General features: G+C 33.1%; 1 protein-coding gene across 1 annotated transcript in view; it reads left to right on the top strand.

The window, feature by feature from the left end:
* Positions 1–23,496, top strand: part of LOC141452377 (neuroligin-4, X-linked-like) — a 673,353-nt gene that overhangs the window by 205,781 nt on the left and 444,076 nt on the right. The window contains exons 5-6 of the mRNA XM_074124433.1: positions 7,089–7,131; positions 16,761–16,882. The gene's annotated coding sequence lies outside the window, so the exon portion shown is untranslated. The remainder of the gene's footprint in view (positions 1–7,088; positions 7,132–16,760; positions 16,883–23,496) is intronic.

The following is a 23,496-nucleotide window of genomic DNA, read 5'->3' as shown; positions in this document are numbered from 1 at the left end:
TCAATTTGTTTGGCCGTTATATTTATGTACAGTAAATATATATGTTATTTACAGCCGTTATATATTAAAACTACCCAGTGGAATAGCTGAATCAAGTTGTATGTAAAGTGTTCTGTAGTACAGCCACATTATCTAGAATCTGCATTCATTCTTTTAATTAACTTATTTTTTAACAATTTTGAATAATTCTCATTAGGATATCTTTGCTTTTCACACTGAACTAATATTGGTATAATAGTATTAATAAGATCAGTCGTCGAAATCAATGAAGCTTTTAGAAATTTTTCATCAAGAGAATCAGAGAAAACTTGGGCCCAGTTTTTTGTATGATTAATTTTTTTCACTGTATAAAATAAACTACAAAGAAAGCTTTCTGGAGAGGTTAAATGCCTTCCAAAGCCAACGATAACTAGGAAAAGCTATTTACTCCTCGAAGGCCCCATTTTTGACGCAGCCATCCTATGGGTCTATGGCCAGATGGAGAATATTACTCCATTTACGGCTATAAGGCAAGTCCCTATATTGTCTCTGTAGACCTGCTCTCAGGACATTTTACTTGGAATACCCTTTCTTGTTCAAGTATTTGTTTCTTCTAGGTAATGCTAGTTCTTTTATAAATTCAAAACTAGCAGATAACTGTGGAATATGAATCATATAAAATTATTGAGAGCACTTCGGACAAGATCAGAAATAGTAATCAGACATAGCTTTTACAGTAACACCATCAACCTCATTTCCGTATAGATAATCCCGGTTTATTCATATTAGATCACAGCCGTTGCTATCAACATATTACACTGACTGCTATGGTAAGAGGCAGCTATCCCGTAGGGCATTCTCTTCCCATATGTACACTTCCCTTCGCTTGCCACGAGAAGTCTATTCAACTCTACTCCTTGAATAAACATCTAACCAGTTAATTATAACTGGCTGTAAGACAATCTCTTCTTCGTCAATTTATTAATTGTTTACTAAATAATCTCTTAATTATTGTTATAAATAAAATGGGCATTATTATAAATTTAAACGATATCTCAAATGCTTCTATTATTTAAAAGAAACTCCTTGGACTATCTGTCTCCAAGGCTGATTCAATCCTACAATCACGCTATCGATCTTGCTGTGAGAAGTTTTTATTTGGAATGGATGATTTTTAGAGCCATTACTGATCTGGCTATTCACTGTACCATTCACTTCAGTTTGGGATCTTTAGTAAGAATAAAGTATTTAGAATTAATTTAAAAATATTTCTTTAAAGTACTGGGCTTAAACAAACATTAAAAAAACCTTTGCAGTCCTAAAAGAAATATTCATATTATAACCAAATTTTTTCTCCGGCTAGGCATCGATGATAAAAAAAAACAAACAAACCTTTTCTTTAAATAAATAGCCAAACCGCAGTATCCAAACCTTGCTTCCTTTCACTGACGCAGAGATAAACAATCCTATCTGATATAACACTTTCGGAAAACGGTTTCAGCGGAAAATACAGTAACTTCACCTTCCTCTTCTGTTGAGAAAACTGCAGGTATCGTAAAATAACTAAAATAACATTCAGTCCTTGAAACTTAATAACTATTTCTGAGCGGTAACTCCAATCTGTTTCTTGACTCTCTCGAATTTAATGTAAAAAAACGTGATAGTTACATAATGTTTAATAAACTTATCATGGTTAACACAATATTTTCTTAACTACTTAATAACCTATTAACTACTTCTACGTACAACTTATGCACCCTTAATATAGTTTTTATAAATACTTTTTTCTGGGGGAAGAAACCTCTTTTAAGTGCGAAAGCCAAATAAAATAAATAATAGATCATAAATAGCGGAAACAGAAAAGATTGCTTGAGACAACATCGTTCTGATGAAAGTAATGAAGGGAAATGAGGATATAATGGTATTATTGAGAATAATAGAAAATGAAATGGAAATAACATGGGGCACAAACAAAGTTCTACAGTAAAAAGGAAGTAGAAGTTCTAAGTTATATAAAAAATTTGAACAAGAAATCCAACCATAAAAATCCTGGAAAGCAGACCGTTTTAAAACGGATCAGGTCAAAATTTTATCTTTACCCTTACTACTTCTCCACTTAGTTTACCAAAACATTTTTTGCAAGTATGTTTCACGCAAGAAATAACGCATCTATTACGACACAAAGTATTCATCATGAGTATATTAAATTCTACGCATTTATTCATTAATTTACAATATGAAATAGAAGAGGTAATAGCTGCTGAAGTATTACTCTTTTCAGATAACACCGGATTGCTAATCTGAAACCAGACTAGAATCAACGAAAATAGTGAAATAAAAGAAGTAATGCCTATTTTTTTGATTCAGACATCACGATTTTACAAGGACGGAGGCGACTAGCAAACATACTTAACTATTGAATTTGTACATTAAGCATTAAATAAAATCCAAGGCCTAGAATCGAAACCATTACCACAATAAATCTTAGCTTCGCGGGCCACACCTCTAACCGCACGGCTACTGTGTCGCCTTCAACGCCATGATTAACTCTTACCAAGGTACATGCACTTTTGTTTCTAGAGATATTTTGAGGTCACATTTTCAGCTTCCAGATTTAAATTTTAGACAAACGCTCAAATGGCTACGCTTAGGTAACTAAGATCTAAAGAAAGAGAACTGCATACCGTGTACGTTTATTATATATTTACGGTACTCATTTTGTTGTTCCTACAGCACTCCTGCAGTGAATGCACTAGCGAACACGTCGTTTAGTCTGAAAGAATGTTTTTCAGTTCAGATTCTAACTAGTAAGCCAAGTATGATTTCTTACTAGCATTTTACTGTATCATCTGTACATTGAGTAGAAATGAGGCTATACAAGGGAGAAGACTTGAGAAGGGTCAAAAATAAAAAATTCAAACAAATTATGCAACAATAAATAAACAAATAAAATTGAATTCACTCATAAATTCAATCATTCCATCATAAATGCACGGAGTGGGAGAAGGATTGGGGGCTTTGATTTTGCGGATTTATGACATGAGTTCCCGCGCTTTATATGAAGTAAACACGCCATTATCAGAAGCTGCCAAGAGGAAATGAATGCTAACAAAAAAGAAGGGCCAATATTAGCCACTAGGCGGAGCGGAGGTAATGACTTACGAAAGGGCAAAAAGAGTGGGGATACACAAGCACACCTTGGTAATGGTTTGCCAAAAAGGGAGGTGGTTATCTTGTTGCATTGTAAGTGGGAGAAGTAATATGCCATTCTTTGACTAATATAGTAGGAAAAATGTATTATTTTTGAATTTAATGATCACCAAAATTTATGAAAGTATTTTTTAAACAAAGTTCAAGATATTGACGCTTTTATTTCCAATTACAAGAACATTATGAAGAGTCAGCGATGAGACATTTTGTGCAATGAACAAAGACTTCATGATACACGTAAGTTGTTCTTAGCTACTATAATGATATTGAGTTGTTCGATAAAAAGTATATTACTTGATCAACTTTGTGAATTTATTGTTTGACAATTCGTTGTTAAACCTCTGTAATGTTATTAAGAGTTAAAACATTTAAGTTGTATCTTAATAAAAATCTGGTGCGAGTTTTTTACACTCACGGCTTTCTCATATTCAATTTTCGAGATTCTTACATCTTTTTTTAACTTCAAATTCTTTAACATGCGATTACATTATCTAGATTGTGGAACTGGGAAAATCTAAGCATCGTTCCTGACCTTCAAAATTGTTCTTGTTGCTCACTGGTGGTTAGTTGCCCGAAATTCAGAAAAGTGATAAATCCGTTTATTAAAGTGGTTGTGAAATTTACTTCAAACTCAAATAATTAGCATTGCCTTAATCGCAGAATAAAACACGAAGTACCGAACATTATATTGAAGTGCTACTTTCGAGGTAATAAAAACCATCTCCACTCCCAAGAGTTTTTTTTTTGTATTTAAGGCATATCAAACTTCTGAGGTTATTGGCGCCCGGAACATTGAGTTGAGTTTGGTAGTAGCAATGAATTTGTGTTAACTGGGGTGTCTGCACAGAATATTATCGTAAAACAACGAATGAAGAGTTCTTGCGGTCTTGTTGACGATGGTTTGGCCCCGATGGTTGGTTGGTAAATGAGCCGGCAGATCTTGGAGGGACCCCAATTTCACTTTATTAGCAGATAATTCTATTATACAATCCGTGAATCACATTAAGCGGCTTTGCGAAAAGTATTTTCCAATTGGTAAGATTTATTCTTAGTACACTGCGGGCTTCCACTAGACTGTGTTCTCGCGTTACAGACAGCACTGTCCATCAGCGGACAGTGTGCTATACATATACGAAGCTCCTAGAGAGAAAAAAATCTAAGACCCAGCAGCCGAATTCGATCCCGCAACCTACGCGTTAGTATCCAGCATTCGCTATCCTCTGATTTTTTGCCAATGCTAATTAGATATTACATAAAATTGTACTAACCATCTATGATATCAGTGCTCAAAAGATCTTACGTGCTCATAGAGACTACACTCTTAACTCATATCCGCCCTTCACTCTCTACTCAATCAATGCTCCTCCTTGGTTTTACATTTGAATTCTTACCTGTCACACACCCATCCACAACTCATTATCACCTTGGCAAGCCTACACTTTCAAGAAGACTTAAACTAAGACTGTATCAAAACCTTAGAACTCCATTTGAACTGCTAACTTCACTAATAGACATCGCAAAAGACTCTCAAGATAAGTAGAGAGGGAGAGGCCATCTTTATCATCGATAACCCGATTGCAATAGCTGGCAATGTGTCAAGAACTTGATACACATTTCAGTTGATACGAGCTATGACTGCTAGTGAGTCTTAACTGAATGAAGAGGATTTCTATTGCAGAAATCCCATTTCTGCGGTTAGAGCAATTTACTTGACTTTATTGCAATTATATTTTATTGTTGGAGGGGCATAGAAGACCCATCTTTGCTGAAAAGATGCGTGTAGAGAGCAAGGTATAAAAAAGTAGATTTTTAATATTGTGTTGGAAACCTCATTTTGCTATTTTATGTACATTTGGAATATATATCAATATGATCTAGTTAGTTGGCTTACATTTCAATTTGTATGTTTAAATAATTAAGTAGATCAAAGTTTGATTTGAATAATTTTTAGGGCATTTGAGGTACCAATAAATGAGTTCTTCGAAATTGTAATAAGAGGTCATGAGAGTATTTTCACTGGAATTTTCACTTCCATGTTAATTTCTTTAGCTTGTAATTTATTGATAATTACATTCTTTCTTGATGATCTCGTAATTTATATAAATGTAAAGTACAGCAGAAGGCAGCAATACAGTCTCTTCTGGGCTGGAGTCTTATTAAAAGATTAGAAAGGTATGCTGGTGACGTAGTTTAAGCGACCTGGAATTTCTCTGTCAAAGCGTATAAGCGTTCTTGTTTAATTTCCGATCTCTTAAAGCGTAAAAATATTAAGGACAAAGAGTTGATAATATTATGATTTGTTCGTTCCTCACTTTCTAATTGGATGTTTCAAAATTCATCAGAAATTGCTAGACATATTAGCAGCAAACTTATCTTTTTCTATTGCAGATTCTTAACAGCGATAAAAAATATTAATACATATTCAGTATCTTGTGAATAACCTCTCTTAGAAGTCCATTTGAGGTTAAATTCTAAATATTTAATTTCTTTCTCCTTTTTTTTTTTTTTTTTATTATAAATTCAATTGCTGTTTGGTTTTAGTGGAAATTTAATAGTTTCTCCTAGAACAATAACTGCGCACTAATTTTCATGGTGTAGATATCCTGAAATCGATTAGTATTCTGTACTGCACCACTGATAATCTGGTGCATCACGTACGAGAACTGTATTCAAATGCACCTGACAAAGAGAATTTTGTGTGTTTATTTTGTACATTGCTCATTTCAGCTTCAGTTGTGCTTGATGGTTTTCTTTCTCTAAAAGAACAAAGAGAAAAGTGATCAGTTCGAATATAGTATTCTGTCTAAAGCGTGTGATTCGAAATCCTCTCAATTTGATAATTTTTTTTTTTTTTCATTCGTTTGTTCGCCGAGGAAGCCTCAGGGTAGTTTTTGTGGAAAGCAACTGAAGATGCGATTGTAATCACAGATGAATATGTTTCAAGGGAATCTGACCACATTGATGCTCTACTTCAGTTTAGCTTACTCATCTAACTTTTGGATACCTTACCCCTTACCATATGGGGATCAGCTGTACCGAATTGGGGAGAATCTTGTTATTGCACCTTTTGGCAATAACACGCCAGAGCCCTTCGAGTTTCCAATATGATTTTTCGCCAAAGATATTTTGTCACAGTAGTCCTGGAGGTGTGCAACACTATGTTATAGTTGCTGTCCGATATTTGCGGCAAGTTGATAATTTTTCTACACAATAACTACCTTTGAAAATGCTGTAAAGTTACAAGCAATTCATAGGATTACGATCCGTTCTGGTAGTTTGTAATCATTCATAGGTTTTCTTTTGGAACTGAGGATCATACCAGGCCAATGTATGAAGGAAATGGTCTAAACACCTAAATATTAGTTTCGACGAAGTTAAATTCTGTAAGATGATTTGAAGCACTGTTGATAATCAAGCCACTAGAGAATTCAGTCTTTTTTTCATTTTTTAAAAAATAAATGCAAGTAAGATCTGTTGTATTTTACCCACACTGGAATCTTTTTGTGTATGGAACCTATCCAGGGCAGGAACGATAAATTTTGGTCAAAGACTTCACCATGAATTTTTATTACTGATGATATTTGAATTTAAAAAATTGTCTTAATGCTTTTGTTTTTGAACAGTATTTAAATTAAGACCATTAAAATATTTAAAAAACAAAAAATATCTTTTTATATCGTATTATTTTAGACATTTAGGGAAAGATTGCGTCAACTTTTACGTTTATATTTGGAACTAGTTGGATATTATCAATGAACAACCTAATAAATGTTGACTGCCTGACCGTTAGCTACGCTTTTTGCCTTTTTGTTTTATACGTTTTTATAACATTGAAAATTAAATATATGTAAAGAATTTGTTTCTACACCATCACTTATATATTGTCTTTTTCGTTACAGAACTTCTTAAGATGTTCGTTGGTTTTTTGGCCAATTTCGTTATGTAAGTAAACTTTTTTTTTAATTTGAGACAGAACTGTTGATTTGTCATTGACAAAACTTGCAATATCTCTGATTATCAACATTCAAAATAAATTTATTACATTTGTTTATTTACTTAAGTGGTTATTCCCATTTTCAATGTTTAAAAGTATTTAAGTAAGATCGTTGATATTATCCGTCCAAGCATGCATGATTCTTGTTTCTGACCAGTTGCTAGGTACCCACCCGCAGGGGTGCTTAAGAAGTAGATAGTACACTACACTTTACTTGGCTTTTCATACTCCTTATGAATTTTGTTTAATCTTTTCATATTAAACTTTTCTTCTTAACTTTCCTACTTACTTTTACGGCATTTGCCCTTCTTCAACGTTTGGCGTTAGAACCAAGGGCATACTTCCATTTTTTCTTGTCTCTCCAGTCGCCGTTCCGCAGACCTCTTCTGGTTACCTCTACCTCCATCCATCCTCCCACTGGGTTTTAAGTCTAGCTCTCCCTTACGCCGTCTCAGTACCTCTTCTCTGACATGGTGGGTCTGTCCTATTTTCCTTCGTCTTAACATGTTCCACATCAGTGTACACATATCTTCTCTTCCATTCTCTCCTCAACTTCGCATCACTCTCTTAAATTCGTCATTCCTAATCCTGTCCATTCTTGTCTTTTTTTAAACATTCAAGAAATCCATCTCCACTTCCAATTTTTTTTCAACCTCTTTAGCATTGTCCAGGTATCAGTCTCATACAAAAGTATTGATTCTATAATAGTAGATGCTTCTTAACTTTTTGTTTTGTTTTCTTTTGTTTTTTGCCATTAAATATATTATTGGCGTTACTCCCAGCGTAAGAATAACATGAGTAGTTCGGTGAAGATATTTCTAAATGGTTCATACAAACAAAAGAAACCAACCGTTATGGCTGAAGTTAAACTCTAATTTAAATTGAAGAATGTGTTTTAAATAATAATATTCTTTAAAATTGTCCTTTATACTAATATGTAATTAAATGTTCATAAAGCCACAAAGTTAACAATGAATAGAATTAATGCTACAATAAATTTCATCGTTGACAGTGCAATTACTCAAAATAGGAATTTGCTGCAGCGTTTGTACAAAAGCTTAACGAAGCTGCATTGATTTGATATCTCTGAGTTCGTTCTATTGGACGACCTTTACTGAATGCACTTCCTTCAGCAATACCAGACTGCATTACTTCATCAATATTCTGACATCCTATTCTCATTGATTGAATCATCATCAATTAAACTTTTCTCTATAATTGTACCTTAACTTTGTTTCTTGGCATTGTTCTTTAATTAGAAACTTTTATAAGTATTAGACTTCAATAATTCATACGCCTGCATATTTCCTTTAGCAGTTTCTTTAGAGTTATTACCGGCAACATTCTTGATCAATATTTGCTTCGTTAATTATTTAGTATTGATTATTAGTCTACACCACCATGTACTATGTGTAGAGTTACATCGGCAGTAGCGTGTTCAACTTAGAATAGTAATTATTCAAATTCTTCGTACATCAGGCTCTTTTAAATAGTTTTTAAGTAAAAATTAAATTACAAAGATGGTACAGTGTTTCATTTATTTAGTGTTTAATAAAAGGTTGCTCGTTTAGTGCTATATTTTGATTTACTTGCGTCGATTATAAATTCACTTTTGTAATTTCATATTGATTGATAGCTATTATTTTATTGAGCTGAATGTAGTTTAAAATAAATACAAAATAATAATAATAATGTTAATATTACGTAGTTCACAGCTTAATTTACCAATCGAAAAATGATAGGTTGGGAAAAATTTTGCTCCAAAAGTTAATGTCACATTCAAAATTGTAGATTATGGTAGTGGCTTCGTTTGGTATTTTAAATGTTTCTATACGCTTTAAATAGAATTTAGTCCAGTTTGGACACCTAGATGTATGTCTTTTTATTTTATTTATTTATTTTTTGAAACACATTTATCGTTGAGTTTGGTAGTAGCAATGAATTTGTGTTAACTGGGGTGTCTGTACAGAATATTATCGTAAAACAACGAATGAAGAATTCTTGCGCTCTTGCTGACGATAAGTTTGGCCCCGATGGTTGGTTGGTAAATGAGCCGGCAGATCTTGGAGGGACCCCAATTTCACTTTATTAGCAGATAATTCTATTATACAATCCGTGAATCACATCAAGCGGCTTTGCGAAAAGTATTTTCCAATTGGTAAGATTTATTCTTACTACCACTTTCTTTGACTGGTTATTTTTTCAATTTTATATTTAGATGAATTTATTCACTCTCCTAGAACTAGTCACCTATTTTTGATTTGCAACGAATTGTTATTCCTTCTTCTTGTTCATTTCAGCGACCATTGTCAAATTTTCTAAAATATTATGAAGTGATTTCTCTTTAAATAGGTTTTTACTAAATTTAGTGAATAACTTGACAATAGAAGCGTTATAAACATTGGGATTATCTGTGGCTAACTCGAATTACCAAGTAAACTTCTACTATACTATATACTATATATATATTTTTTTTAATTTTTTATAAATTTGCGACTGCAACGATTGTTGCAACAAGCAAATGTGATGATCTGTAATGTCTTGAATGTAGATTGGAGAAGGCACCCAGTGGCGACACTCCATTATCGTGAACAGATCACTATACTGTTATGAGGAGAGTAGGTCGCAGGGCCATCTTCTCTTCAATCTCCTTGGAGGATTACCTGGTAATGTGGAAGAAGATAAGTGTTCAATTAAAGGATTAGGATGAGCTGCTGTAAAGGAATGAAATTTTAAGAAACGAGTTTTAGTAAGGTCGTTAATGAAAGGGATGTTGAGGTCATTATGAATGATGAGGTTAGTAATATAGAATGGAGCGTTAAGAAGTTTTCGTAGTATTTTTGATTGTAAAGTCTGAATGCGTAAAGAATTGGAACGTTTAGTCGATCCTTATACTTCGGTGCCGCATGACCAAATAGGTCACTGTAACAACAGTCTTTTGTTAAGTAGGTTAAGTTTCGAACGTTTGTCAAGAAGTCTGGCAAGAAGTTTGTAGCGTTGGTTAGTTTCTTGTCTTTTTAGTCTAGTTGATTCCATGTCAACCGTTTGTCTAGGTACAGTCCAAGATAGAGGTAGGATTTTTCGTCTTAACAGCGAATCCAAACAATAATATATTGTGTGCCTCATTATTTAATGCACATTAGGCATAAAAGAACTAGTTGTTATTGTAAATTTGTATTACGCCCAATGCTTGATACCATTAGAAATGGTTTATTTTGAACATTAAAAGTAAGTTCTAGAAACAAAAATAAAAATAACGCTTATTGTCTCTGTAGGTTCAATGTACGGTTTTTGATATCTTAGAAGAAGGATAAAAAAGAATCACTATGTAATATTCAGAAGAATATCATACCAACATATCAGTTTTCCTCCATTTTATGACATTTTCATTGGGAGTAATATCTTGTTCCTTGAATCATTATTTTATTCTACATTAAAGAAAATTTGAATGAATTCTTACAAACCGTTAGAAGAATTAGTGACTATGTTGTAAACATGAAGTAATGTTACAGAAATATTAATAATTTTAAGGTTTGAAAGGTAAATAAGTTAATTTTTTTAAGGTAAATAAGTAAATTAGAGGGGTGCACTATTGTTGGCAGCGATTTATAAAAGCGTTCTTTGTGGGAGATAATCACATAAGGGAAGTTTCATAATGAGGGTCTAAGGCGGACAATGTTGAACTGAGGCATAAACATTTACAGAGTACACCATGAATTAGTGCCTGTCTCGAGTTGCCTTTTTTCTTGCCATCAAATTATTCATTTCCTTTATGGCACAATAAATAGGTGCATTCCGTTAATTTAACTTTATAGGATAGCTTGCCATTTTTACGATTCAGCAAGTATCGGCTTTTTGTTATTAAATGAAGCTATTACTTTTTTAAAAATTGAACTTAAAATTATTGATATTTTAAGTTGTTTTATGCTCAGCACTCTCTCAGTAGGCAGTGATTACCTTCAGGGATCCACCCAGGGACTTCATTCATTTTAAGTTTTAATTCTACAGTGGCAATCGGTTTCAACTAGTGTTCTGGAACATAACCGCCTCAAAAGCTGAAATCACTCTTAATATGTGATTGTATGTAGAGGAAATTATATAAAGGTTACTGAGGTAAGATTTCTTCTCTTTTCTTCTGCAACAAAAGTGCCCAGATGACTGATAAAACCCAGAATTTGAAGTTTCTGAATAGGCTTCTTCAGCACTTGATAATTGCCTAGGTGTTTTAATCTTCCTTGAAAGATGGTATCTCAGTCAGTTAGGAGGTGTATTGGAGTTCCTTCCATTACCCCAAATAATTTGCAATGTTCTTGACGTTCTTGACAAAGCTTCTTCAAGTGTCCTCTTAGTCGATAATGCTTCGTGAGAAAATCTGTCAGTTGCAGAATTGTATCTTTATTCTGGTTGATGTAAACCTCAGCTATTACGGTTATTATCCCCTAAACAGTTCTTCGCCTGCCTCAGAAAAAAAAAAGAGGATTCCGCTCATTCCAGAGTGAAGCTCAGCAGTTCTTTTTCTCCTTCTTAAACTCCTCGCGAAGAAAACCCATTGCCTACTCTAAAAAAAGGTTCATGCCCCAAAAATGGGTTTTCAGGGCATCGGAAGTCTCATGCCTCTCCACGCTGACATGTTCCGGCACTCTTAACTGATAGACTGATACCCAGTTCATTTTGTTGGCTTAGGCATTATTAAATTAACTTAGTGCTGACTTTAGTGCTCGTCCTTAATGAAGAACACTGAAGGTATCCCTTCGCTTAGTTTCCAAAGATAAACACCAATTAAGGAACCAATTACAGAGAAAATGCGTAAAAATTTGCTAAATTTTTTCTCGATATTCCTGTATTAGAAAATCTAAACATCTTTCATAGAAGATAGTTTTTCTTTTTTTTTGGCCATCCATTGGCAGTTAAGAAATTAGGATAAATCGTTTAAATGAGACTTGGGTGTTTTCTGTACAGGACACACAATTTAACGTTGAGTGAATAGTTGAAAAAAAAAATTATTTGACTTATTTATTCTTCCAAAGATTTCACCTAGACTTTGTTATTTAGAATTTCTTATTCTATTTTATTTTGAATTTGTTTATGAAACTTTCTTCTCTACTAGTTCTGATTTCTTTTGTTTTGTTCATAGATTCTTCCTACATTTGTAGATAATTTTTCATATGTTTTACAGAATGATTGGGTGATTCCGTTGAACAGCCTCGTTAGTCTGTGATGATGTGATTTCTGACGTTTCAATCTATAATTCTTTAAAGTTTTTACAACTCTTAAAGAACTCGATTTTTTGTTTCGAAATGTTCGTTCCTGAGGTGTTTTTTTTTTTTTTTTATTCTTGCTTTTTAAAATAGTAGACGTATTATTAATCTATTTAAAAATTATTTTTACGAAGCCGAATCGATCAATATTTAAGGTAAATGTAGGCAGGCCATGACGCTATGACTGTTAGAAATTCTCTTAATATTGTGGAACATTTTGTTTCCAACCACCTGTTCATTCTGTAAATGGTTGTTGCTATACTTAAGCTCCCAGTTTGAGTGTGCCCAAAAGTCCATATTTATAACCAACTGTCTAGAAGAGCTTACTATGTAGTTAGCTCACTATTTATATAGCTCTCTACAACAAATATCACACTTGTAAGTCCTGATTTTACCCTTTACAAACATATAATATATATGTAGGTACATGCTACTCATTTATAGATTTTGCTTGCAATTATTAACATCAAAGGTTGCATTAATAGAGAAAGGAGATTTACTAATTTCATCCTTCACATCCTTTCATTTAACATCCGTGGCTTCTAGTTGGCTTCCATCAAGCCTGTACTCTGGAACAGGATTACTCGAATAATTTCCACGAATATATCAAATGAATGGATGAATTATTTAAAATAACAAGACAGATCTAGTGCGTGATTAGTAAATTTACCGTAAAAGAAGTTACCATCTCCATGTCAATCTTTGTAAATGGTAACAATGCTAAAGTGAGATCTTTATTTGTATAAACAGTATAAAACTGTTGTTTTATGCAGACTGTTGAAGAAACGTTTCTTTTCTCACTTTATATATGCAATAATCGATTTAAAAAGAAATTAAAATTAATTAATGATTTTTATTTGCCTCATAGCCGCAAACAAAAAACACTTTTTACTGGGATAATGTATTCCTTAGGACACATTACTTTTAATAGTAATTGAAAGATATTCATTCAGTATTGCAAAAGTAAATTAGAACTCAAAACAGTAAGACTAGTCTCTTTTAACCCACATTAAGTGCGAAATTGGGTTGATTTCTGAAGTAACAAATAATGAAAAATGTACACATTTGTTTGAACTGATTGGTTAATTTAATCGGAAACTTAGTTTTAACGTTAGAGAATCAAAAGTTAATTTAAATTCTGTTCTAGGGACAGATGAAGTGACGCATGATAAAATATGGAATACTATAATTGTCATATGAACTTTAATTCGTATAGATAAATGTATTCTGTATTTTTCAACAGAATAAATTACGTGATAATTTTATTTTCAGTTTTTCATCAAAGTTGTTCAATACGGGATCATATTTAAAGAGAATTTACATTTCAATAAAATTACTTCTAAAATAAATGATAAGCATTAAAACCTGATAATGTTTGAAACAATAACAACTGATGACAATGAGGGCTTTACGCGCCAGAAAGATGCTTTTGTGTTCCAGTTTGAGTGGCCTTGAAATAATGATTTGGGAAAGCTTATGTCTGCAGCTGGGAAAAAAACTGATGACGACCTTAAGATTTTTGTGGGATACACTGCCACTTTTCTGGGATCCAAACATTTCTGGACCCCTTCTGACCTATATTGTTTTATATTCGAACCCTTATACAATGTGTCTCTCATAAATTAATGTGGCCGGACTTATCCGTTTTCGCTAGTGCATTTTCAGTAGTAACGACTGACGGAATCAATTCAACAGGAATCAACTCCTGTAATTTATTTTTTATTTTTATTTTATTATTATTATTGAACTTATTTTACTCTCTACAAGAGTAAGGTTGAGTTCCTCAGCATCTAATGCGCTATTTTTTTGTCTGATTACCTGACATTACTCCATACCTAATTAAAAAAAAAAAAAAAATTCATGTCATATATTGTTCTAGCAATCACACAAACCTGGCAATTTATCAAAATTGCTGCCTCTTTTGTAGAGAATGGATCCGTTTAGGCTGATAAATCATTTGTCGAAATAAATATTCTCACTGAACTAAAAGAATAATCAGTGTTATCACATCCAAAATTTGAACATTCAAATATCCATGCTTTATTCCCCAATTTGAAGTGCCGTTTCAGAACCAAATACCGTTCGTTCACCTGTATAATGTCAATTAGTTATAAAAGCAATATTAGCATTTCAGATTTGAAGATAGCCTGTTAACCGGGAGAGGGACATCCAGAACAGGTTTCTGAATATTTTAATCTAAAACTGAATTTACCGACTGGGAGTAATGTGAAATTTAGAAAATGCTTGCCTTATAAAAACACGGATAGAAATATTCCATTATATTTTCCTTTAGGTTATTTGTGTTTTCAAGTAAACTTTCTTTTTTATTTTTATCGTCCATGATAAATAGCACGCGTTATTTTGTTCAGTTTTGGGTTTAAAGCTGCATAGATTTATGTCTTTGTGTTCCTTAGGTAAGTGAAGTTTATAGTGAGGGGATAAAATAGCTGTTTGGTTTTATGCGTTTAGGCTTGTGTGTAGTGTTAGTATAAATTGTTGTATTTTAGAAATGTGTTTGTGTTTGATTGTGTTTTTAGCAAGTGTTAGTGTAGTTTAAACGTTAGGCTGTCGTGCGCTATGGTTTGACAGAGAATAAAGTGTGTAGTGCCAGTTATTGCTGCTACCATTTTAGCATATGTTTGAATGAGATGTATGTTTCCATACTTGCGGTTTCTACGTGCTGTTTGGTACGCATTTTACGCATATACTCACATATATTATTTGTTCTATTGGGAAACATTATTTCAGACTATCATCAATGCTCCAGAAAACTCTTTACAATATAAAACGTTAATGTGAATCCGGAGACATTTTGGGTAAGTAAGTGTATAAATATTCGCAATACAGAGGGTGTGTGGTTTATGTCTTTATGTTGCCACGTTATCCTACATAAATACGAAACCTTTAATATTCATTTTGCATTCTATTTTAATAATTAAATTTCTTTTGCTAACGACAACTGAAAATATGATTATCTAGTCCGGGTCGAAATTAGTGATGTTTTCTCCTATCTCTCACAATTTAATAACGTCATTTGCATTTATTTTAATGTTGATATTTGAAGTTTAGAACTTGTAAGCCAGCCTTGTTCAGATTGTGATTAGGTAGTAATGGTTGTCCTTGGCAAATTTGTTTTTGATTTGTCTAATATAATCCGACAGTAGGTTTTAATCAAATATGGTCTCGGAATATAAATTCACAGGTCATACCTAGGGACTCACCGTACAATCTCTTATTAATCATTCTTCTATAGTTCAAGAAATTACTGAAAGCAAATCTGAAGCCAGTTTACAATGTATGATTGAATAGAAAGTGAATGCCCTGCCAAGATTCTTAGTTTTATGCAAAAAAACAAGGCATAAAGGTTTATCCAAAACTCTGCAGTAGACGGAAAGTCTTCTCGTACAGTAACTTCATTTATTATAGAAGTATTGTGGTTAAATGATCGTTGTAATAAGCATAAAAATATTTAATTCTGAATTGATAATCAGAGGCAAGTATGGTGAAGAGTATTCTAATTGATTTTCTGAAATAAAGCCATTAAGTGTTGCTGTGGCTGGCTGTTGATAGCAATCTTCTAAGTGTTTCTAAAATTTCTCAAAAGTATAGCTTTATAATTTTATTTATTTACTATTTGAACTGGTGAGGGAACTAAAGTAATTTAGAAAAATGTTCGGTAGTGAAAAAAGAAAGGCAGAAAAAAAAAAGAAAGAAATAAAGAAAGTCTTACACTTCTTTTGTAAGTTGGTGTATGAAATATAATGTTTTAGGATGACAACAAAAGTGGAACGCAGAGAGAAGTGAGGTGGAGTGGTTTTTTTTTGAGATTGTTTGGCCAGGACCTAGAATGAGGCGGACTGTGTTAGTGTGGCCATGGTTGTGTGCGTACGGGTTTTATTTTGGCGTTAGAGAAGAAAAGGTGGTACATTGCTGCAGCCTCTTTCCTCCAGAACGCCACTGGCGAACCTCCATTGTCCACACTTTAGCGAGACTTTAAGCCTACACTGTGATTAAAGGTCAGCGGCGGCCACTTTCGGACTCAGCCAGTTTTTACAAATGTTTGTGATTTACAATGCTGAAACTTGCTGTCACAATGTCGTTATTTATTACTGTAACTCTCCACTCGGGCAACATATTGTTTGTATATCACCTTTTTAAGTCAAACTCATGACGGCTGCTGCTCAAACAAGTACATTTGTTTTAGGAACTTTATTTTGATATTTTTTCCCCAATGTTTTTATTAAAAACATCTTTTTATTTTTTATTATTTTTTTTACTTTAATTATCACTTATTTCGCATGTTCTGTTTTCAAATTAAGGCGCCTGTTTATGCTCTGGAGGGTAGAACATCGATGGGTGAGCTGTAAAGGTTCTGAAGCCAAAAGAAATCTAAGGATCTACCCGGATCGAACCACTCGTTATCATTGAGCTAGACTGTTGGGTAATAAAAGTTATTTTTACTAATAATTAAGAAGTGAGGTTTTTGTTATGGTTACTTTGCTATTATTATTATTGCTGTCTCGGATTTGTACGGACAGTCCATAAATACAAAGTTCTAAATCTCTGTACACTTGAAAGATTTCAAGACTTGGAAGATTACAAATCTTTCTGTAGCGAGAATATAGTGAAACAAAGCCAGGACCATTATTTGTGTGCAAGTTCCTTTATAATACGTGCGTCCTGCTGAAACAACTTTAGCAATGTTAGGGCTTTTAAATATTATAAACACAGTGCTTTTATTGTCTTATTATTATTAGAATGTTGTACAGAACTTCCCTTATTTCCTGAATAATGCCTTTGGGAATGAAATAAAAAGTTGATGAAATGTAAATTTCTTTTCTTGCATTAACTTTATTGGGGGAAAAAAATAACGTTGTAACCTATGTCTAGAAATGTATACTTTTGGCCATAGATACATTCTAAGTTTGCCTTATGTTACTCTCTGGTTACCTTGGTTTCTGTTTACGGGAAAACATTCATAGTAGCAATACTCGAAGAGTTCTCTCATGATCTTCCTCTCTAATTGGTTCCCTTCTTGGAGATTAAGGATGGGGCTGGAAGATTAAGGGTCTTGAAAATTATTCAAGATTTTACTCGGACGGTATTAGAATTGGATGGAAGGTCTGAAGCAATGGACTATTTCGACTCAGTTGATCACTTAATGATACCCATTGGAAAATGGATAACTGTTATCCACACCAAAGTTGATGCTATTCACGGTTGTGTTTCTAATGAGCAGACCCGACTTCTTAGTAAAAGTGGCTTACATCTGTTCGGATAGGCAGGCTGCATTGATGGCGCATTTAACTTTGAATATTCTAGAGATTATACTAGCTAATTATTATTAAAGATGAAATTGTAATCTGGAAGGAGGATTATATGAAGATTCGGTGAGGAGATGATGGACAGGCTGGGGGTGCCTGCCCCTCATCGGTCCCGAATCAGTTTGTCATTTGAGACATGCATGTCTACCTCGCAGCATTCATCCAGATCTTCAGAACAAAATGTTCGATGCTGTAGGGTCACTTTAGACTTTTCTCATGCACCTGATTGGTTCGCTTACTGGACATTCAGGTTTAAGGAGGCATTTTACAAAATGAAACTCAGATGTGATCCTCTATTTGTAGTTTGTGAGACGAAGGAGGAAACACCTGCCAACTTATTATGGATTGTTTAGGGTGTGAGAAGCTAGGTTTAGTATCTTAAGGCAGATGGTTTGATATTTAAGTGAAAATTTTAGGTGGCTTAGGTGGGAGGCTGATTTTCATGTAGTTTTTTCTCCTTGGTATAGCTGTATGGGATCAAAAGGGTTTTTGGTTAGCATAGGATTCCCTCTCCACCAAATAATAATAATAATAATAATAATAATAATAATAATAATAATATCCAGCTGCTGACCCTTAGATGTCCGGTCTGTAACGAGAGAACACTGCCCGGAGGCCGGTAGTGCACGGGAAAAAGCTCCGGGCACCAATAACCTTAGACGTTGACGCGCCTTGAATCATTAAAAAAAAATAATACAAAAAAATAATAATAATATAACGTTGTCCTTTCAATTTCTTTTAAAATATTTTTTTCGTAAAAAACAGAAAATCTCATTTTTAAAGCATTTCCAATTTTAGGTCTTAAAGGAAGTCATACTGTTTTGAGACTCTCATTTACTTGTTCTCGAATAACATTTATGCAGTATTAGAATCATCTAAACAACGTATAATACAGAACCAATATCCATAGCAACTGTGCATGTTTATCCTTCCACAATCGTGAACTAATTGAGAACTGATAGTGTATAATAAGCTACGCTCAATTACATCATTGTGCACAGTAAATTACTTCCCTGAAATGCAATTTACGTAATAATTAATAATCTAGTTAACTGAATTGCCTAATTTTCATACGTATTTACTTTTTCTTTTTTTTAAATCACTTTTACATTGTTCATTTATATATTTTGCGTTATTGATTATACAGGTTTTGCTCTCCAATGACTGCTAAAACTGTTAACTCTGAAACTCACTATTCAATTACTGACTTAAAGTATTAACTCCAAAATTTTCACCTAAGAAATAGGTCAGGTTTCGTGCCGGATGAGGTGTAGATTCTATCCCTATCTTGTCAGATTTTATAAATCCCCAGCTTGGATTCAAAAGAATAGATCACTATTACAGATCAGAAAAAATTATCAATGAAATCTGGTGAATTTTAAATGGTTTCAAAGTTGTCAGCTACTTTAAAATATTGAGATTCTTTCTTTATCACTGCAATTAACAGAATGCTAAATTATTATTTTTTCTTCAATTGAGGATTCTGTACGCTAATCTTCATATTAAAATAATCCTTCAAAAATAATGATTGCATATTCTGTAATTGGTTTTCTTCGCTGAAATATTCTATCTCCTTAACAAAAACTTACAGTTTTAAAAGTTAAGTATAAGGGTTGATTAAACGCCAAAAGGTACACAAATCAGCTAGTACCCAACATTTCATTAATACTTCATTGATATAATTTAAGTAATTTTACGGCATTAACTTTTCCTTCACATTTTTTAGAATTTATTAGATGTCACAGACCCTTATGCTGGCCAGTTCATTCGCCAGTTCATTCATAATATTATTTTGTTACAATTATGATAAAATGTATATTATATCTTTATATTTTTTATGTTTTCTTTTTAGCCTGTGATTAATAGTTTGATTATTATAGATAAATAGATATTACAGTCAATCTAAGTTAAATGGTGTGCTACTTGAGTAAATATTTTGTAGATGAAAATGGCCAGCATGGGTCTGTGACATCTAATAAATTCTAAAAAATGTGAAGGAAAAGTTAATGCAGTAAAATTACTTAAATTATATCAATGAAGTATTAATGAAATGTTGGGTACTAGCTGATTTGTGTACCTTTTGGCGTTTAATCAACCCTTATACTTAACTTTTAAAACTGTAAGTTTTTGTTAAAGAGATTTTTGTACCTTTTGGATAGATTTTCCTTTTTGTCTATTTGCAAAGTTACTTCTGCTTTACAGATTTTTTTAAAATTTGGAATAAGCTACTCTATCATTATAACCTGAAAAAGTGTTAAGTCGGAGTTACTACCACTGGAGAGATCTTTTTCATAATGATTATAGTTGCGGTCCCCAAACCATCCTCAATAACCATTTTTTTGAGAAAGCGTTTTGAATAAAATAGGAAGGTATTTGTACGTAAATAGCAAAATTAAACTGTGATTTCAGTACTTCCTTTTAAGAAGAGCAAGAAAAATAAACTGCGATTACAGTACTTCTCCCTAAAAGGCAAAGATTTTGAATCGAACGATAATTCATTGATGTAAATCGGTTCACTCATTGATAATTTTAACGATTGCAGTACTTCCTCTTAGTAGCTGTAAGAGCATGATGGCACCTCACAGCCACGTAGAGGAGCTTTAATCACTTCTTCGTGTTAAATTTTATCAAACTCGGACTAAGCTTTGTAGAAATATTGGTAATAATAGTTTTAGAAAGGGCCTTATTTGGGTGGGGCTAACTCCCCTCCTTATGAGGCACGGCGTCGAGACTTTTAAAGTGCAAATCTGTACAAAATTTCGATTCGAATGACACTTCATTCATGAAAATCGGTTCACGTGTCGATAATTTGAAACGATTGCTATACTTCCCCTTAACAAGTGTAAGAGCAGATCGTCGCTTTATTGTTACGTAGGGGAGCCCTAACTCTATCATCCTACAAAATTCTATCAAAATCGGGCCAAGATTTACAGAGTTATTAGTAATAATAATTTTGGAGGGGGCCTTACATAAAGGGGGCTAACTCCTCTCCTATTCGATGTACAGCGCCGAGACCCCCAAAAGGCACATCTACATAAAATTCCAAATCGAATGACACCTCATTCATGAAAATTGGTTCACGCGTTTAGGCGCTACGTTGTTTACAAAAAAGGTAACAAGAAGAAGAACAACAACAACAACAAGAACAAGAACATTTTTTGAAAAAGCCGTTTTTTCTCATTTTCGGCAACTTTTTTCTCGAAACCTATTAGATCTGGGTGGTTGCAAAAAAATTACAGTTATAAAGGAGGATTTGCCCTATATTAAAAAGAAAATTTGGGAATTTTATCTTTTATAGAAAAATAGAAAAAAATTGTCAAAGTTGGGTGTTTTTCAACGTTACACTTTTTCGTGCAGTTTTTGATGGTCAACCCTTATACAACTGTCCTACCGGACAGTTTTAATAAAGAAGGTCAACTTGTCCATAGTTTAACGTTTGCCCTAAATTGATTACTAAACATTAAAATGTTCCATAACAAAAACAAATTATAATAATAAATTAATAATTTTTTTTTTTTTAATCTTTTACTGTAATTTACCGCTGTAACAGTTGTTGCAACAAGCAAATATGGTGAAAGAAAAAAGAAATAACAGGAAATCATTAGTGGAGAAGGCACCCAGTGGTGTCAATCCAGTAACGTGCTTTGCTCTCACGATGAGAGAAGATCACGAGGCCATCTTCTCTTCAATCTCCTTAGAGAATTACCTGGTAATGTGGAGGAAGATAGGTGTTCTATGAGAGGGTTAGGATGAGCTGCTGTAGAAGAGGGAAAGTTGAGAAAACGAGTGTTAGCAAGATCTGTAATGAAAGAGATTTTGAGATCTTTATGGATAGTGAGGTTAGATACATAGAACGGATCGTTAAGAAGTTTTCGAAGTATTTTTGGCTGCAGGCGTAGAGAGTTGGAACGTTTAGTCAATCCCCATACTTCGATGCCGTATGACCAAATGGGTTGCAGTAACAGTAGATATAAGAGTCTTTTGTTATGTAGGTTAAGTTTCGAACGTTTGTCAAGTAGTCTAAAACTAAATAAAACTAAAAAAACAAAGCTTTGTATTTCAATGAATTTAATGAAAACTAACAAGACATGAAAGTGCCCGAACATCTTGCCATCAGATTTTGTTACTGACAAGACAAGGCACTAGTAATGTGATCTTTTATTTAAGTTCAAACAAAGAAGTTTTAATTAGAGTATACTTTTACTTTGGGAGGTTGTTTATCAAAATCCAACGAAGCAGCTTACTTAATAATCTTCTCAATATCAATTTCGTATTTTCCCTTGCTTGTTTTAGAAGAAATATTTATGTTTCTAAATATTTAGCGTAATAATGAAGTTAAGATAAATTATGTTCTAATCAACAAAGAAATAATAATTCGAAAGACTAGATCAAAGTATAGCCTGTCTCGCCCTCATTTCTCAATGCACTCCTAATTCACTTTTTAACAAGTTAATCTTTCACATATCTTCTTCAACTCTTTCTCTACTAGCAACATCTATTATAAACCTGTCCACAATTTTCGTTTATTAGTTACTTTGATCATAAAATGCAATATATGCGGATAAGGAGAGTTAATTTCAAATAAAAACTTAAATCGACTATAATCCTCCGATTTACCAGTTCCAGGGAAAAACGAAATAAGCTTAATCTGCTCTTTTCTTTATCCTCTCTCTCAAAGAGTCGGTATTTACTTTCATGACATTAAAAACAGTAACTACTTTGCGAATTCTGTTTAATTAGTTTCTGACTGATATATCTATTAAATTATTGGAAAGAACCTTTTTACTTTCTTTTATAATTTATTATAAGACTTTTTTCAAAAAGGAATAAGCTTAAGATAATTGTTGATTATATTAGAAAAATTTGGTATGAACATCTTCAACTACCTTCTTATGCTTCAATTATCAAGGTTGTAATTTATAATTTTTTTTTTTTGGCACGGTATCCTCGCTGAAGGATAGGTTTAGAATTTTTTGCACCGTTCAAATGTTTAGGGAGGCTTTGGTCAGTTAATAATGGTCGCTGATTATTCTAGATATTTCATTAAAACTGGCAAACTGAGTAGTGAACTTTTATGATTTCTCTCAGATTTATTTTATTCTTTATTGTTATTACTATTATTAATATTATTTGAGGGGCTATTATAAAAGCCTTCAAAGGCAAAGATCTCTCGCAATTATATAAATTTCTTTAGGTTTCTATTATTAAAACTGTCCGGTAGGACAGTTGTATAAGGGTTGATCGTCAAAAACTGCACGAAAAAGCGTAACGTTGAAAAACACCCAACTTTGACAATTTTTTTCTCTTTTTCTATAAAAGATAAAATTCCCAAATTTTCTTTAAAATATAGGGCAAACCCTCCTTTATCACTGTATTTTTTTTGCAACAACCCAGATCTAATAGTTTTCGAGAAAAAAGTTGCCGAAAATGAGCAAAAACGGCATTTTCAGAAATTGTTGTTGTTCTTGTTCTTGTTCTTGTTCTTGTTCTTGTTCTTGTTGTTGTTACCTTTTTTGTAAACTGCGTAGCGCCTAAACGCGCGAACCGATTTTCATGAATGAGGTGTCATTCGATTCGGAATTTTGTACAGATTTGAACTTTAAAAGTCTCGACGCCGTGCCTCATAAGGAGGGGAGTTCGCCCCACCCAAATAAGGCCCATTCTAAAACTATTATTACCAATATTTCTATATCGCTTATGCCGATTTTGATAAAATTTAGCACGAAGAAGT

Source organism: Rhodnius prolixus, unplaced genomic scaffold (assembly GCF_049639745.1).
Source record: "Rhodnius prolixus isolate KJV_2025 unplaced genomic scaffold, Rpr scaffold_3, whole genome shotgun sequence".
Taxonomy (NCBI): domain Eukaryota; kingdom Metazoa; phylum Arthropoda; class Insecta; order Hemiptera; family Reduviidae; genus Rhodnius; species Rhodnius prolixus.
The sequence above is the reverse complement of the archived record's forward strand: the minus strand, read 5'-3'. Positions and strand labels throughout refer to the sequence as shown.